The sequence below is a fragment of the Bos taurus genome, chromosome 9 (genome assembly GCF_002263795.3).
Source record: "Bos taurus isolate L1 Dominette 01449 registration number 42190680 breed Hereford chromosome 9, ARS-UCD2.0, whole genome shotgun sequence".
Taxonomy (NCBI): domain Eukaryota; kingdom Metazoa; phylum Chordata; class Mammalia; order Artiodactyla; family Bovidae; genus Bos; species Bos taurus.
Window position 1 is genome coordinate 98,402,531 of NC_037336.1, and position 16,893 is coordinate 98,419,423.

Here is a 16,893-nt window from a genome sequence, read left to right on the forward strand (position 1 = left end):
TTGCTAATAGCCTGTTTTTGGCATCACATAATTTCTTAGGACGAATATGTTTATTTCACCATTAAAGATTTAAAAGGAATTCAACTCAATCCCACCAGTATAGAGTGTGTTTACTACCTTCTTAAGTTTTCCGCTTCAACCAAACCAGAATATGACCGATTCCCCAAACACGGTCACACTTCTGGCAGTTTCTTTCTTTGACCACCTTTGCGTCTGTTTGAAACAGCCCTCTTACCACCCATTCTCCCAGCCATTCCACTGCTTTCGGTCTAAATCCTACCCATTCTTCCAGTCCCAGTTCCAAAGTCATTTCTTTAATTAAATCTTCCTCTACTTTATCAGCTGGAATGAATCTTCCTATCTTTGTGACCCCACACTGTCTGTTTTTATTTCCACCATATTTCTTAGCACATCTATATAATGTTATGGTTAATTGCATAGATGTCTTATCTTATCTACCAGCCTATTAGGTCCTTTAAAGTAGAACTCGTATCTTGACCATTTTAAATCTGCTCTAGCACCTATCACAGGGCCTTGCAAATAGTAGATCCCAATAAATGTCAAATTGAATTGATTTTGCACTAACTTTGGTAGGAACCTGAAGCAGAATGGCTTTTCTGGCCTTAGATTTTTCTAATGCAGTTTTGTGTATTCTGTACAAATGTGTCTCAGTCTACACAAATAGTCCATAATTTTTAGTCCTAGCTTTCAAATTGTGCCTACATTAGGTGATTCTTGAGATTCCCAGGTGGTGCTAGTGGTAAAGAACCTGCCTACCCAGTGCAGGAGACATGAGATGTGGGTTCGATCCCTGGGTCGGGAAGATGCCCTGAAGGAGGGCACAGCACCCACTCCAATATTCTTGCCTGGAGAATTCCATAGACAGAGGAGCCTGGTGGGCTATAGTCCATGGGGTCTCAAAGAGGTGGACACTAGTGAGCAACTAACACTTTCACTTAGGCTATTCTAGTAGATGTTATTTATTTAGTAAAAGAATAATGAATTTTTTTTCTATTTTATTTGTCTGTTCAATAGTCCCCTTTTAAATAGTGCTACTGTCCTAGGTAGCTCTGATGATAAAGAATCTGCCTACAATGCAGGAGACATGGATTCAATCTCTGGATTGGGAGGATGCCCTGGAGAAGGAAATGGCTACCCACTCCAGTATTCTTACCTGGGAAATTCCATGGACAGAAGAACCTAGTGGGCTACAATCCATGGGGTCGCAGAGTCAGACACGACTGAGCACATAGCCCAGTGAATTAATATAACTTTATATTTTGCATAATTTTTCAGCTTTAAGTGAGTAGTGATTTTTAAATTTATTTTCCTATCAGGATAATGTGTATAGTTGACAAAAACCTGCATATGGCTGTTTATGGCAGCTTTATTCACAATTACCAAAACTTGGAAGCAACCAAGATTCATAAAATGGATCTTTATTCCATGCTAAAAAGAAATGGTCAAGCCATGAAAAATAATGGTGGAATCTTAAATGCATATTACTAAGTGATTCACGGGGTTGCAAAGAGTCGGACACGACTGAGCAACTGAACTGAACTGAACTGAACTAAGTGAAAGAAACCAATCGAAAGGGCTACACACCACATGATTCCAATTATATGACATTTTGTTCCCTGATAGCTCCGTTGGTAAAGAATCCGCCTGCAATACAGGAGGAGACTGGAGCTCAATCCCTGGGTCGGGAAGATCCAGTGGAGAAGACACAGGCTACCCACTCCAGTATTCTTGGTCTTCCCTAGTGGCTTAGCTGATAAAGAATCTACCTGCAATGCGGGAGACCTGGGTTCGATCCCTGGGTTGGGAAGATCCCCTGGAGAAGGGAAAGGCTACCCACTCCAGTATTCTGGCCTGGAGAATTCCATGGACTGTAGAGTCCATGGGGTCTCAAAGAGTCGGACACAACTGAGCAACTTTCACTTTCACTTGTAAAAGACCAAACCAGGAGACAACAAAAAGATCAGTGGAGGGGTGACTAGGTTGAACACATGTCATATATGGAAATTAGGCTAGAATAACCACATATTAAAATAGGGACGGGAATGAAGCTCAGATTCTTGATGTCTCATCCCAGAAAGAATTCACTGAGAGACAGTGATAGAAATACCCCAATGTTTCTCTCCAAAGGTGGAAGAGGAAGATTAAAACAATAATTTGCAGAAAAGCCCTGCCTTTCCAGAGATCTGAAGTGTAATGCAACCGTATGTGGTTGAGAAGTTAAATCCTGGCTGCTTTCACCCCTCTGCACAAGCAGAAACCCCGGTTTTCAGGGACCGTGATCTCATCGTGTCGCTCTCACTTTTGAAGAAAAATAATTAAACATGGGCAAAGGAGATCCTAAGAAGCCGAGAGGCAAAATGTCCTCATATGCATTCTTTGTGCAAACTTGCCGGGAGGAGCAAGAAGAAGCACCCGGATGGATGCGTCCGTCAGCTTCTCAGAGTTTTCTAAGAAGTGCTCAGAGAGGTGGAAGACCATGTCCGCTAAAGAGAAAGGAAAATTTGAAGACATGGCAAAAGGCGAACAAGGCCCGTCATGAAAGAGAAATGAAAACTTATATCCCTCCTAAAGGGGAAACAAAAAAGAAGTTCAAGGATCCCAATGCACCCAAGAGGCCTCCTCTGGCCTTTTTCTTGTTTTGTTCTGAGTATCGTCCAAAAATCAAAGGCGAACATCCTGGCCTGTCCATTGGTGGTGTTGCAAAGAAACTGGGAGAGATGTGGAATAACACTGCTGCGGATGACAAGCAGCCTTGTGAGAAGAAGGCCGCTAAGCTGAAGGAAAAGTATGAAAAGGATATTGCCGCATCCCGAGCTAAAGGGAAGCCTGATGCAGCAAAAAATGGAGTTGTCAAGGCTGAAAAGAGCAAGAAAAAGAAGGAAGAGGAGGAAGATGTGGAAGATGAAGAGGATGAGGAGGAGGAAGAAGATGAAGAGGATGAGGAGGAAGAGGAAGATGATGAATAAGTTGGTTCTAGCGCAGTTTTTTTTTCTTGTCTATAAAGCATTTAACCCCCCTGTACACAGCTTACTCCTTTTAAAGAAAAAAAAATTGAAATGTAAGGCTGTGTAAGATTTGTTTTTAAACTGTACAGTGTCTTTTTTTGTATAGTTAACACACTACCGAATGTGTCTTTAGATAGCCCTGTCCTGGTGGTATTTTCAGTAGCCACTAACCTTGCCTGGTACAGTATGGGTTGTAAATTGGCATGGAAGTTTAAAGCAGGCTCTTTTTGGTGCACAGCACAAGTTAGTTATATATGGAGATGGTAGTTTTTTCATCTTGAGTTGTCTCTGATGCAGCTTATACGAATAATTGTTGTTCTGTTAACTGAATACCACTCTGTAATTGCAAAAAAAAGAAAAAGAAAAAAATTTGCAGCTATTTTGTTGACATTCTGAATGCTTCTAATTAAATACAATTTTTTTTATTAAAAAAATAAAAATAAAATAAAATAGGGACGGTAATTATCTCAACTCTTGGTGGTAGTGTTATGGGTGGTCCTATTACCCTTTAACTTCTGCTTATTTTTCAATTTTTTTCTACCCAGAGCACATATTACTTTTATAACTAGAGGGCAAAAAGAAAACAAAAAATTAAAGAGAAAGAGTATGTGCTGAGAAATCAGAGCTAAAATGTGGATTTGAGAATCATCCATATATAAGTAATAGTGAAAGTCATGGATAGTCATTAAACTCCAGAGAGAGATGATCTGTCTCTCTTAATACCTGTTTAGTATATAGATTTTATACAATAAACTGAAACATTTCAGTGATTCAGTCATATGTTTATCAAAAGTCAGTTAGAGCCTTGGGCCTTTGTCATTTTCTGATGTTCAAAGAAATGAACATGGCTTTTAAAACTGATTTGATGAAGAGAAGACCTTGACATCAGTGTACAGTAGTTCATTTTCTTAACTTTTCTTCAGAACATTTGTCGTGCTCAATTTTTATATCAAGAAAATACAAAGCAGATCTACACAAGACAAAAATACTAAAGTTTTGTTTGCCCTGAGGTATGTTGTGCTGACTATAATTGGATTGTCAGTATGCATCCAACATATGCTAATGGAACAGTGAGAAACCCAAAATATGGTTTATTTGGTTACATTAGTCCTTTTTATAGTCAAACCAGTAATATTTATTTAGCTTCTACTCAGATGCTACGAATGAAAAACTACGAAACACCACCACCCTGGCACTTCAGGAACAGATGAGAACTGCCAACAGCAGGCAGCAGGTCGTGTGTTCCAGTAAGTGCTAGAATGAAGGTTGGAAGCTTGAAGAATGTGAGGTCACTGTGAGCCCATGGGTTCATGCAGACATCACAGAGGAGGTGGTGCCTAGGCATGGATTGCAGAAGCAAGGAAGAAAAGAGAGAGCTTCAGATAGACTCAGTTCAGTTCGGTCGCTCAGTCATGTCCGATTCTTCGCGACCCCATGGACTGCAGCACACCAGGCCTCCCTGCACATCACCAATTCCTGGAGTTTACTCAAGCTCACGTCCATGGAGTCAGTGATAGACTCACTAGATTGTTATCAAAGTGGTCGATTCAGTCTACATTCTAATCAGCCAGACGTAGAGAGTCCCCGTTGTTCCTTATGCTGGACTTTCAATCTACACTTGCCATGTTGGACATCTTTTCCTGTTTATTCAGCAACCTATGTTTTCTCTTCTATGAATTGCATGTTAATTTTTTCTTCCAAGTTTCTCTGGAGTTGTTTATCTTTTTCTTATTGATTTGGGGGTGTTCCTTTTAATATTGTAGATGCTAATTCCTTGCTAGGAGAGACTTTTCTCTCCCTTCTTGGAGCCAGGCTACCTGAATCTCACACTCACTAACAATGTGTCCTTAAACAAGTTGCTTAACCTCTCTGAGCTTTAATTTTCTCAACAATAAAATTGGCCTAATACTATATCTATCTAATGGCAAATAGGTGGCAAATTCATGGCAAATAGATGGGGAAACAATGGAAACAGTGAGAGACTTTATTTTGGGGGGCTCCAAAATCACTGCAGATGGTGACTGCAGTCATGAAATTAAAAGATGCTTGCTCCTTGGAAGAAAAACTATGACCAACCTAGACAGCATATTAAAAAGCAGAGATATTACTTTGCCAACAAAGGTCCGTCTACTCAAAGCTATGGTTTTTTTTCCAGTAGTCATGTATGGATGTGAGACTTGGACTATAAAGGAGGCTGAGCGCCGAAGAATTGATGCTTTTGAACTGTGGTGTTGGAGAAGACTTTTCAGAGTCCCTTGGACTGCGAGGAGATCCAACCAGTCCATCCTAAAGGAAATCAACCCTGAGTATTCATTGGAAGGACTGATGCTGGAGCTGAAACTCCAGTACTTTGGCCACCTAATGCTAAGAACTGACTCCTTGGAAGAGACCCTGATGCTGGGAAAGACTGAAGGCAGGAGGAGAAGGGGACGACAGAGGATGAGATGGCTGGATGGCCTCACTGACTCAATGGACATGAGTCTGAGCAAGCTCTGGGAGTTGGTGATGGACAGGGAAGACATGGCGTGCTGCGGTCCATGGGGTCACAAAGAGCGGACACAACTGAGTGACTGAGCTGAACTGATACCTATCTAAGACAGCTGTTGTGAAGACTAAATGAGTTAATACTTAAAGCACTGAGAACCTGCTCGGTGCATCATAATTGTTACAACTGATATTGTTATCTTCCTCAAAGGTGAATTAACCCACTTTCACTTAGGGGGCCACCCTTTGGGAATCCTGCTTTAAGCAGGAGTCTTCATTCCAAATCTCCGCTTGTGAGGCCCCAAGGACTCGCCTTCTGTCCTTGTGCCATCCGGGCCTCAGAACACAAGTTTCTGGAGCTAGAATGCCTCCGGGAAAACGTGGTACAGCCATCACATGGCTCACCTTTCCTTTATTCTCCTCTTTTTCTGGCCCTTGTTTTCTCAAAGAATGGATATGAATTAGATATTTCCTATTATTTTTGCACGATTTCTAGCTAAAAAAAAATTTTAAGATGAAAGCTGTTCCAAAATATTCAGTATGTCGCAGTGATGGATGTAGAAGTCTTTTTCCATTTCTCTCTTGTACTATGGTACTTCTTTTCCTTAGTTAAAAAATTCATTCTTTATTAAGCATATTGCCAGGTATTTTCCTCTCATGTGGCAAGTTTACTTCTTATGTAGCAAAGTTTAATAGTAAAATCCAGCAATTTTTATGATTTCCAATTTTGGAAGCATGATTCTTCAGATGCCTCTCTCACCCCAAGACTACATAAAAATTATCTATACCATTCAAATTTCCTTGCTATATGTTTAGGAGACTAAATGTCATTTAGAATTTATTTTGTGAAGTCAATTAGAGAATCTTACAATGTTCCAGCAAAGTATCTAGTTAGTGGTCATGTCAGCTCTCACTGAGAATCATTCCTCTCTCTAGACAAGGCTGCGGATGTGGGAATCAGTGCTGCGGCTGGCTGTGGTTTGCAGTCCTTGTGTAGGCCACTGCCACTGCAAGAAGCATGACAGTGAGAAGCACAGTCGCTCTTTCCCACACCCAAATAGTAAGGTGTCTGCTGTGTTTCCTCATGGACAGAGATTCATGTTGACGGAATAGGAAAATATGGTATTTGTAATTACTCGTGCAGTCAGCCCCAAACCATATTTGACCTGAAATACTCGAGGCTTAAGAGATGCTAGTTTGATCCCTGGATTGGGAAGATCCCCTGGAGGAGGGCCTGGCAACCCACTCCAGGATTCTTGTGTGGAGAATCCCATGGACAGAGGAGCCTGGTGGACTACTGTCCAGTTAAGTTCAGTCAGTTCAGTCACTCAGTCGTGTCCGACTCTTTGCGACCCCATGAATCGCAGCACGCCAGGCCTCCCTGTCCATCATTAACTCCTGGAGTTCACCCAGACTCACGTCCATCAAGTCAGTGATGCCATCCAGCCATCTCATCCTCTGTCGTCCCCTTCTCCTGCCCCCAATCCCTCCCAGCATCAGGGTCTTTTCCAATGAGTCAACTCTTCACATGAGGTGGCCAAAGTATTGGAGTTTCAGCCTCAGCATCAGTCCTTCCAAAGAACACTCAGGACTGATCTCCTTTAGGATGGATCTCTTGCAGTCCAAGGGACTCTGAAGGGTCTTCTCCAACACCACAGTTCAAAAGCATCAATTCTTCAGCACTCAGCTTTCTTTATAGTTCAACTCTCACATCCATACGTGACCATTGGAAAAACCATAGCCTTGACTAGATGGACCTTTGTTGGCAAAGTAATGTCTCTGCTTTTTAATATGCTGTCTAGGTTGCTCATAACTTTCCTTCCAAGGAGCAAGCATCTTTTAATTTCATGGCTGCAATCACCGTCTGCAGTGATTTTGGAGACCAGAAAAATAAGTCAGCCACTGTTTCCACTGTTTCCCCATCTATTTGCCATGAAGTGATAGGACCGGATGCCCTGATCTTAGTTTTCTGAATGTTGAGCTTTAAGCCAACTTTTTCACTCTCCTCTTTCACTTTCATCCAGAGGCTTTTTAGTTCCTCTTCACTTTCTGCCATAAGGGTGGTGTCATCTGCATATCTGAGGTTATTGATATTTCTCCCGGCAATCTTGATTCCAGCTTGTGTTTCCTCCAGCCCAGAGTTTCTGATGATGTACCCTGCATATAAGTTAAATAAGCAGGGTGACAATATAGAGCCTTGACGTACTCCTTTTCCTATTTGGAACCAGTCTGTTGTTCCACGTCCAGTTATAACTGTTGCTTCCTGACCTGCATACAGGTTTCTCAAGAGGCAGGTCAGGTGGTCTGGTATTCCCATCTCTTTCAGAATTTTCCACAAGTTATTGTGATCCACACAGTCAAAGGCTTTGATAGACTACTGTCCAGAGGGTTGCAAAGAGTCGGACATGACTGAAGTGACTTAGCACCCAGCACTCAAATAATTATGGTGGGAAAGGTTTGTTCTGAAGGAGTTGATTGCCGATAGGTTTTTCTTACTGGTAGGAAGCTGTCAAGGTTTCATTCACCTCTCATTAGAACTGATATGTCTCAGAGTGCAAATCCAGGCCCTTGCACTTATCAAGAGTAACATCGGACATTTCATGTAGCCGCCTTCATTAATTCAGTAGATTCTTCTGAGCACTTGTATGTGAAGCACTGTAAGGCTGTCAAACTGTTAACTGGTTTATGAGGTTTAGATACCTTAATTGTAACCTGTCTCAGTCAAGAGTGCGCCAAAGCCCCAACTCATAGTGGAAGCTCAATAAAAGATTGGGTATTCCCTGCCCACCTCAACTTAAATTGAATTAAACATCCTACAAATTGAGAAATAATGTAGGGCTGGGCTTCTATATATTTGCTTAACATTATAGCAGCATACAAAATTTCCTTTCTTAAAGAGGATTACATTCTATAAGGTAAAACATTTTAATTATAATGATTATGTTCACTTTATGATGTCTGCTCTTCCCATGCAAGGTTTGATCCACTAAACATGACTAATTTTCTGTGATTTTAATTTTAACCTAAGCATTTCAAAACTTCTGAGTGGAACATTATTAATCCTGGTGATTCATGACCTGCCCTGCCATTTTGCAGTCTTTTAGTACAAAACCTTTCATTTAGAAAACTGCAAATGGAGGTGTGAACCTAACGTATTACTTAGGAACATTAATTATGAAGCATAATTATAAACACAAATGCCTACATTCATAATCATTTTACCACTTTACAATTGTACCAAAGACCTCCAACTGGATATACCAGTACTTGTAACACCCTATGGTTGAATTCATTTAAATAGACTGCAGAAGAATTCAGCCATAAGCTGAATTTTACTTCAATTTGTCTGATAATTAAGATCCTTGTACTGGATTTTAAATCTGAGATATCAGTGAACTGAATAATTTTGACCTAGACTCTAAATTTTAGTCCAGACTTATTTTTATTTTTCCATCGCAGACCTGCCCGATGTTCTCTTGAATGGCATCTGGCTTCTTCAGTCAGTAGCCAGTGCCCAGTCCCCATGGTGGATTACCCTCCCTCTGGTCTCTACGTGGTTCCCGGGAGGACCCCAGCCTCTTCCTGTGCCATTCCTGTTTCTGTGGCAGGTACAGGCTTTCCCAGAATTCGTCCTGTGAAGGTATTGAAACTGACCACTTCCTGAAGCTCTGCAGGAAGCAGGGCCCCTGTTGGCACCCCAGGCACGGGGCTTCTTCAGAGAGCCCCCTTTAAGACCAGAGCTCCTTGCTCCTACCCGAGAGAGTGGTGGCCTCCTTACTTTGTAACGCTTGAAGTCTTCAAAGATAAACTGATCTGGATTTAAACCGTAGCTCTGACATTTTCTTGGTTTGTGACCTTGACTGTGTATCTTGACTTTATCTCAGCATCTTCATCTGTCAAATGAGGACACAGCAGGGTGTTGTAAGGACTCAGATGATATACAGAGGGGAGCCTCTGGCTGAGCCAGAACTCAGTAAGCAGTGATTTGCGTTATTTTTTTAAAATTTCGTATCACTGTTCATTTACTTTTTTCAAGGGTTTATATTGAACGTTCTAGACTCCAGGAGCTCTATTTGATACTGAGGCTACAACCATGAACAATCTAGTCTTGTCCTTGGAGAGCTTATGGCTCAGCGAGGAAAGTGAAAGTGAAAACTGCTCATTCGCGTCTGACTCTGGGACCCCGGGGACTACACAGTCCATGGAATTCTCCAGGCCAGAATACTAGAGTGGGTAGCCTTTCCCTTCTCCAGGGGATCTTCCCAACCCAGGGATCGAACCCAGGTCTGCCGCATTGCAGGTGGATTCTTTACCAGTTGAGCCACAAGGGAAGCCCCTTGTTCAGTGAGGAAAGAGACAAAAAAAGACATGCAATTCCCTGCCATTCAGTGAGAGGAGGGCTGAGACTGGGGTGAGCCATGGGGCTTCTGGAACAAACAGGAGTGCTGTTATCCCAGCTGTAGGAGCTTCCAGCAATAGCTTCCTAAGCAGGTGATGGTCCCAGTTTCTGAAGGAGAGACAAGAGTCTGACTCAGGGAGGAGCGGAGAAGCCTTCTCAGCAGAGGTGGTAGCACACACGGGGGCCACGCGAGGGATCAGGTGTGTTTGTGGGCTTTGCAAAGACCCTAGCACGACTGGAGAGCTGAGTGCAGGAAAGACTGAAGCCCTTTAAACGGATGGAGTACTCATTATTCAATAACTTACCTTGTACGTCATCCAAAGATTGAATGAGATTCAACAAGAAGGAAATGGGTCTCCTCTGTTCTCCGTGAGGTGACGCGTGAACAACACTGCAGTTCTCCAAAGACAGATGTGAGCACTGCTGGTGGTGGAATCGAGTCTGTAGAAGCCAACAAACCTGCCTTCTCCACTGTGCATGGATTTGGAATGAGTACATGTTTCTCAGACCTAGCTACAGAGAAAAAAGTATGAAAACTAGGGTAAACCAGGCCTTTTTTTTTTTTTTGTGAATGACAGCCAATAAAAGGAAAGCAGAACTATTAATAACAGGCTGGAAAGCTATCAGACCACATCAAAGAGAAGATTATCTGTGGATAACTTCTGATTTGCGTGCGTGTATGCTCAGTCATGTCCACCTCTTTGCTACCTTATAGACTGTGGGCCACAAGGCTGCTCTGTCCATGGGATTCTCCAGGCAAGAATAATAAAGTGGATAGCTATTTCCTCCTCCAGGGGACCTTCCTGACTCAATCCCTGGGTCAATCCCTTGAGTCTCCTGTCTCCTGCATTGCAGGCAGATTCTTTACCACTGAGCCACCAGGGATTCCCAACTTCTGATTTGCCTCAGTCTCTATTTTATAAATTGAAAACAAGCAGTCTTTAAAAGAATATGATACCCTTTCCTATTTACACAGTACAGTTACTATTTTAAGAAATTGTCTCCACTGTGTTTATTCTTGGTGGAATTTGATTTCATTATATGATCTTTTTTATGGGTTTTGGAGACTGAAGCAATAGGCAGCCTTCACTTATTCACACGAGAAAGTATAAAGAAGTCACACTGATAAGATTTTGTTGATAACTTTTTACATAAGTTGATTAAATTCTAGCCTAATGCGGCAAAACAGAATCATCTAATATACATTATGCCATTTGTTTAGCCCAAGAAAATTCACTCATCCAAGAAGTCCACTGATAGTACACTCATTTAATATAATTACCATATTATGCATAAAATAGTGTGCTTAAAGACAGTTAGGCAACCTGCTTTAATCACTGCAGTGAGTTGTAAATGAACTGAAAAAAATCCTGACTGTAATATTAAAAATATTGAAAGCATTTTGTACCCTGTCTGCTGTAACTAATAAAAGGCAGCTTCTTCAGAAAGACATCAAAATATTGGGAAGTAAGAAGTCTTAAGAACTTTTAATTAAAAAGTCCCCTAGGTTGCCCCATATTACACACTATAGGCCTATCTAGATGATTTAATGCTTGTGGAGGGTGTCGAGTATGAACATGGTGGTTGGGGAGCCGTTCTACCTTGCTGACCATCACGGCATTTGTTTGTTTATTGCCAGATAGTATATTCCATGGAAAAATCTCTTGACTGACTCTCAGGAAGATTCACATACTTATCTTTGACACCTTCCTTGCATTTGACCTTCCACAAATTCTCTAATGCCACATGTACAAATAAGGAATAAAAGAAAGAGAGAAATAAGTAAAAATTGTTGTGGTTGTTCAGCCACTAAGTCGTGTCCAACTCCTTGTGACCCCGTGGACTGTAGCCCACCAGGCTCTTCTGTCCATGGGATTTCCCAGGCAAGAATACTGGAGCAGGATTGCCATTTCCTTCTCCAGGGGATCTTCCCATCCAGGCATCAAACCCCCGGCTCCCGCATTGCAAGTGGATTCTATACTGCTGAGACACCAGGGAAAGTCAAAAATTATTTCAACCCAACAAGAGTGATTTTAGAAAATGTCTTTTTCAGCTTAAAAAACAAAAAGGCTAGAAAAAGCAGCAACTATGTCTTAATTATCTTAGTGTTGCCCACAGCGTCTTGAGCAAAGTAAATGCTCAAGAAGTAGTCATTGAAGGAATGAATGAGTTCATCAGTTGGTAGATGAAGGAAATGTCTTTGCATTTTGTAAGACAACTTGGTTGAATAGCTGGGGAATGTTCTGTTTATTGAAGAGAGAGCATTACCACAGACAATCAAGTGACTATAGCTGTATATTTGCTCTTTTGAAAATCTTTTTCTTGTCATCAGATTCTATTTGATTCATTAGGTAGGCCTACTCAGCGATGCCCTTCAAATCATAAACTTGAATCCTCTGTACTGAGAGTGTCTAAAGGCTGGATCCAGATCTCAGGTGTGTTAGATAAGCCTGAGTCATGGTATTTTTGAGACATTTACAAATGGAGAATCTCCATGTCCAAATTTCTAGCTTCTCTTGAATACTGCAAGATCTGGGCCCATATTTCTGTGTGTCAGTAATATCTGGAGTCAGGTAACACCTTCCCCTCCTAGATATCATGTGTGCCCCATTTTTCTCCCTTCTCACCAGTTCTTCTACCTGCAAAATGAAGTGCCGGGAGCCGGCATATTGCATATTGAGTGCATATTGCATATTGAGTGCAGCACTTTCCACAGCATCATCTTTCAGGATCTGGAATAGCTCAACTAGAATTCTATCACTGCCGGGAGCCAGCGTGAGGCACTCTGCCTGTGGCAAAGGTCATGAGGAAGGAGGCTCGGCATACGCAAAGGCGGGATGGAGCCTCAGGAGTCCCCCTGGAAATTGTCGAGCATCTACCCCCAAAACCAGAGTCTGCCTACTTTCTGCTTTATGCTCTCACCTACACCTCTGACTTTTTTTTTTTTTTTTAATTTTATTGTATTTTTAAACTTTACATAATTGTATTAGTTTTGCCAAATATCAAAATGAATCTGCCACAGGTATACATGTGTTCCCCATCCTGAACCCTCCTCCCTCCTCCCTCCCCATACCATCCCTCTGGGTCGTACACCTCTGACTTTACAGGGGGCTGTCCTCCACTACCTCTCTCTGAAAAAAAGAGTTAACTTACAGCTCCAGTTAATAATTCCTGGGTGTGACAGTGTTTCAACCTACAAACTCCTTTGGAAGTCCTCTAGCCTGCCTGAATAGGTTTTTCCGGCCACATGTGATTGCTCAGAGCCTCCCAACTGTGAGAGGCATGAGATGTTCTAACCTGTCTAAATACAGAGTCCTTTGAGCAGTTAAAAGATTGATTAGCAATTGTATTGGTGAAGGGTTTTTCACTTGTTAGACCAATGTTTGCTGCTAAGTCTCCATATCCCTTACCTGCTGTGTCCCTGGCAGTGTATTGATTAATATAATTGGTGTAAGTGGTAGCTTTAATGTTTGCAACCTGGGACCCTTGAGTTAATTCTTTTTCTTGTTATAGCTCACCACACCTTTGCTCTGTAGGAATGCAACTTTATCTAATGCTTTTGAGGGTGGCGCTTGACTAATCACCTTTAGAGAAAAGTAAGTTTTCTGAAGAAAGGGTCTTAAAATGTTAACAGGCCTCCGGGCCAGAAGATGATGCAAATCACCTAAACTTTTGCATATGATAAGTTTGCAGGAAGAAAGCCTGGCTTGCTGCATGACTCTACCCCTTCCCCCATTATCCTCTATGCATAACTTAAGGTATAGAAACTACTTTGGAAAATAAAGTGCGGGCCTTGTTCACCAAAATCTGGTCTCCCCATGTCGTTCTTTCTTTCACCTTCTAGCTGAATTTTTCCTCTGAGGCGGGGAAGCTCGTCAAGCCTACTAATTTTGCCTGGGCTTCTAAGATCTGACCGGGGAGGCCTTAGTGTCTCCTCTCCTTCGGGAGAACGGGAGGACGCCTGCGGCCTTCGTAGGTGACGTAAATTCCCTGCTTTGGAATTTTATTCAGCCTCTTTTCTTCACTGAATTTCTTCGCTGAGCTATCCTTATTTCACCACTCTTTATATCCTTAATAAACGTTTAATTAAGCAGTTGTTTCCTGATTTTCGCCGACGCCGTCCCCGGTTCGAATTCCCTGGATCCACCGGGGCTGAACCCCGGCAATGAAGTCTAGTGTCAATCGACCTTAATTATCCTGTTTGCATGATTATTTTTCTGAAAGTAGAGAAATATTCCTATGGGCCCAGATTGACTGGATAAGCTGTGTGTTGCCAGAAAAATGGGGGAGAGCAAACTTTTGTGTGGAAGTGAATAGCCATCTCATCAACTGATATGAAAATAAAGTGGATCTGGGAGAAAAGACTATAACATAGCCTGCTTCTGTTGTTCACTTTACTTGCTTAATTCCTATAGGCATTTGCATTTTCATTCTTGCTTTACAAATATTAATGATGAAAGGAAGAGAAAACCAGGTCTGTTTGTGATGGGGTTAGAAATGACATGAGCTGGAAAAATCTGGGAAAGTGTAGATAGCAGGAGAGAGGAAGAAGAGAACTGTTTCCAGCTCAGATCTCACTTCTGTTCTCTACCTGCTTCTTTCCAGGTATGGTTGCTTTGTTTCTTAATTATTCTCTCTCTTGCTCTCATTCTCCACTTGTAACTGTTCTTACTGTTCCCATCTTCTCCCCAGAACTATTTCATCCACAACCAAAATTGGATGAACTCATAAAGAAATGAACTCTAATACCAACAACACCACTAATGATGACAAGAGCTGATGTTTATTGTCCTCCTCTCTGCCTGCCCACTGAGTTAGGTCTTTTAAATAAACTAGATTTAAGCCTCACAAGAGTTACTTATGGTAACCTTGCTATCCCCATTCTACAGATGACATGACTGAAACTTAGAATGGTTAAATAATTTCCTCCAGGTAATAAAAGAAGAACCAGTATTCAAAGGAGGGTGGCATCACTGCCCTGTGCGTGCTCTTTTCACCTGGACTTGCTTCTGTTCAGGCCGTTCAGTTGCTCAGTCACATTTGACTCTTTGCGACCCCATAGCCTGCAGCACACCGGGCTTGGTTAGTAGTTGGCTAATCAACTCAACTAGATCATTAACTCATGCTTTAAAAAAATGATAAGCATATCGATCTGTTTCAGAGTTCATTGATCCTGAAATATAATTTACAAAATAAAACCCTCTTACTATAATTTAAGCTATGGTTGGTCTTTACGTTCCCAAACTGACACATGGAAAGATTTTAAAATGTCAGTGCTTTTACTGAATAGTTTTATAATATGTATGTATGCAAACATAACATTTTACATAAAATGTATTGTCTATATCATGTATATAAAATTCCAGTATGTATGACATACTTTTTATATGTGTAAACTTAATCTATGTATGCTGTTTGTTTCCTAGTGAGCACGTTTATCTGTTCCTTTGTTTATTTGTTCAGAGTGGGACCATATAGACAAGCTCTTGTTGTTGAGTGGCATACCTTGGATAACTTGCATTATGAACTGGTTATGATTCAGTCAACCTTGGACACAAAATCTGACTCCGCCACTTGCCAGCCGTAAGACCTTGTTCAAGTTTTTGTTTGAAAAATAAAATGGAAATATATACAAAAAGCTGTTCTCTATTCTTGAGTGTGCTTTGATAGCTTGTGTCTTTTAAGAAATTTGTCGGTTTCAGCTAAGTTGTCATATTTATAAGCATAACATTTTTTATAATATTCTTTTGTTCTCTTTTTCATTAATTTCCACATGGATATTTGTTATTTTCTTTGGTTTTCCTACTTTGGTTTGCATCTTCTATTCTTTTTCTAGTTTCTTTTCTTTTTTTTTTTTTACATTAATGACATTTTATTTCAATACTTGTTTTTCCAACAGAAGCTGAGGTCATTGACTTTACGTATTTCATCTTCTTTTCTAAAAGTGATGTTATTGCTGTAAAATTTCTTCTAAGTACTACTATGGTTGATTACCACATATTTTGATATATTTTTCTTCACTCAGTTAAAATTCTTAAACATTTTTCTTTTGATTTGTTCTTTGACACATGTGTTTTGTTTAGTCTCCAAATATTTCGAGGCTTTCCAGATATTTTCCTGTTTTTAATTTCTAGTTTAATTTCATGTTGTCAGGTAGCATACCTTGTATAACTTAAATTGTTTTAAATTTTCTGAGACTTGTTTCCTGGCCCAGAATGTGGTCTATTTTGGTAAATGTCCTGTGTGCACATTAAAGAATGTGCATGCTGCTCTTGGCGGTTGCAGTGCTCTGTAAATGTCAACCAGGTCAATTGGCTGATAGTGTCATTTGTGTCAATTGACTGATAATACCATCGTCATTTTCTGTAGCTTTACTGATTTTTTTTTGGTCTACTTGTTCTGTCAGTTACTGAGGTAATGGCATTGAAATCTCTGACTATTGTTATGGATTTCTCTAATCCTTCCTGCTTCCAAGGTGGTGCTAGTGGTAAGGAACCCACCTGCCAATGCAGGAAACATGAGAAACGCAGGTTCGATCCCTGGATTGGGAAGATCCCTTGGAGGAGGGCATGGCAACCCACTCCAGTATTCTTGCCTGGAGAATGCCATGGACAGATGAGCCTGGTGGGCTACAGTCTATAGGGTCACAAAGAGTCAGACACGACTGAAGTGACTTGGCACAGACGCATGCAATCCTTCCTGCAGTTCTATCAGGCTTTTCTTCTTGTACTTTGAAGTTTTGTTCTTAGAGGCATAAATATTTAGGGTCATGCCCTCTTGACAAACTGACCCCTATATCAATAGGAAGTGACTTCATTTATAATTTGCAAGTTTCTGTGCTCTGAAATCTACTTTGTTGATATTAACTTAGCCTCTCTAGATTTCTTTTGATTAATTTAGCATTACTTATCTTTTCCCATTCTTTGACGTTCCCTCTATTTGTATCTTTATATTTAAAATATATTTCTTGGAGTCAGCATATAC

General features: G+C 41.0%; 1 protein-coding gene and 1 pseudogene across 1 annotated transcript in view; both read left to right on the forward strand.

Moving 5' to 3' along the window:
* Nucleotides 1-16,893, forward strand: part of PACRG (parkin coregulated) — a 529,967-nt gene that overhangs the window by 209,739 nt on the left and 303,335 nt on the right. The gene's annotated exons all lie outside the window — the stretch shown is intronic.
* On the forward strand, nt 1,755-3,222 carry LOC100848320 (high mobility group protein B1-like; annotated as a pseudogene).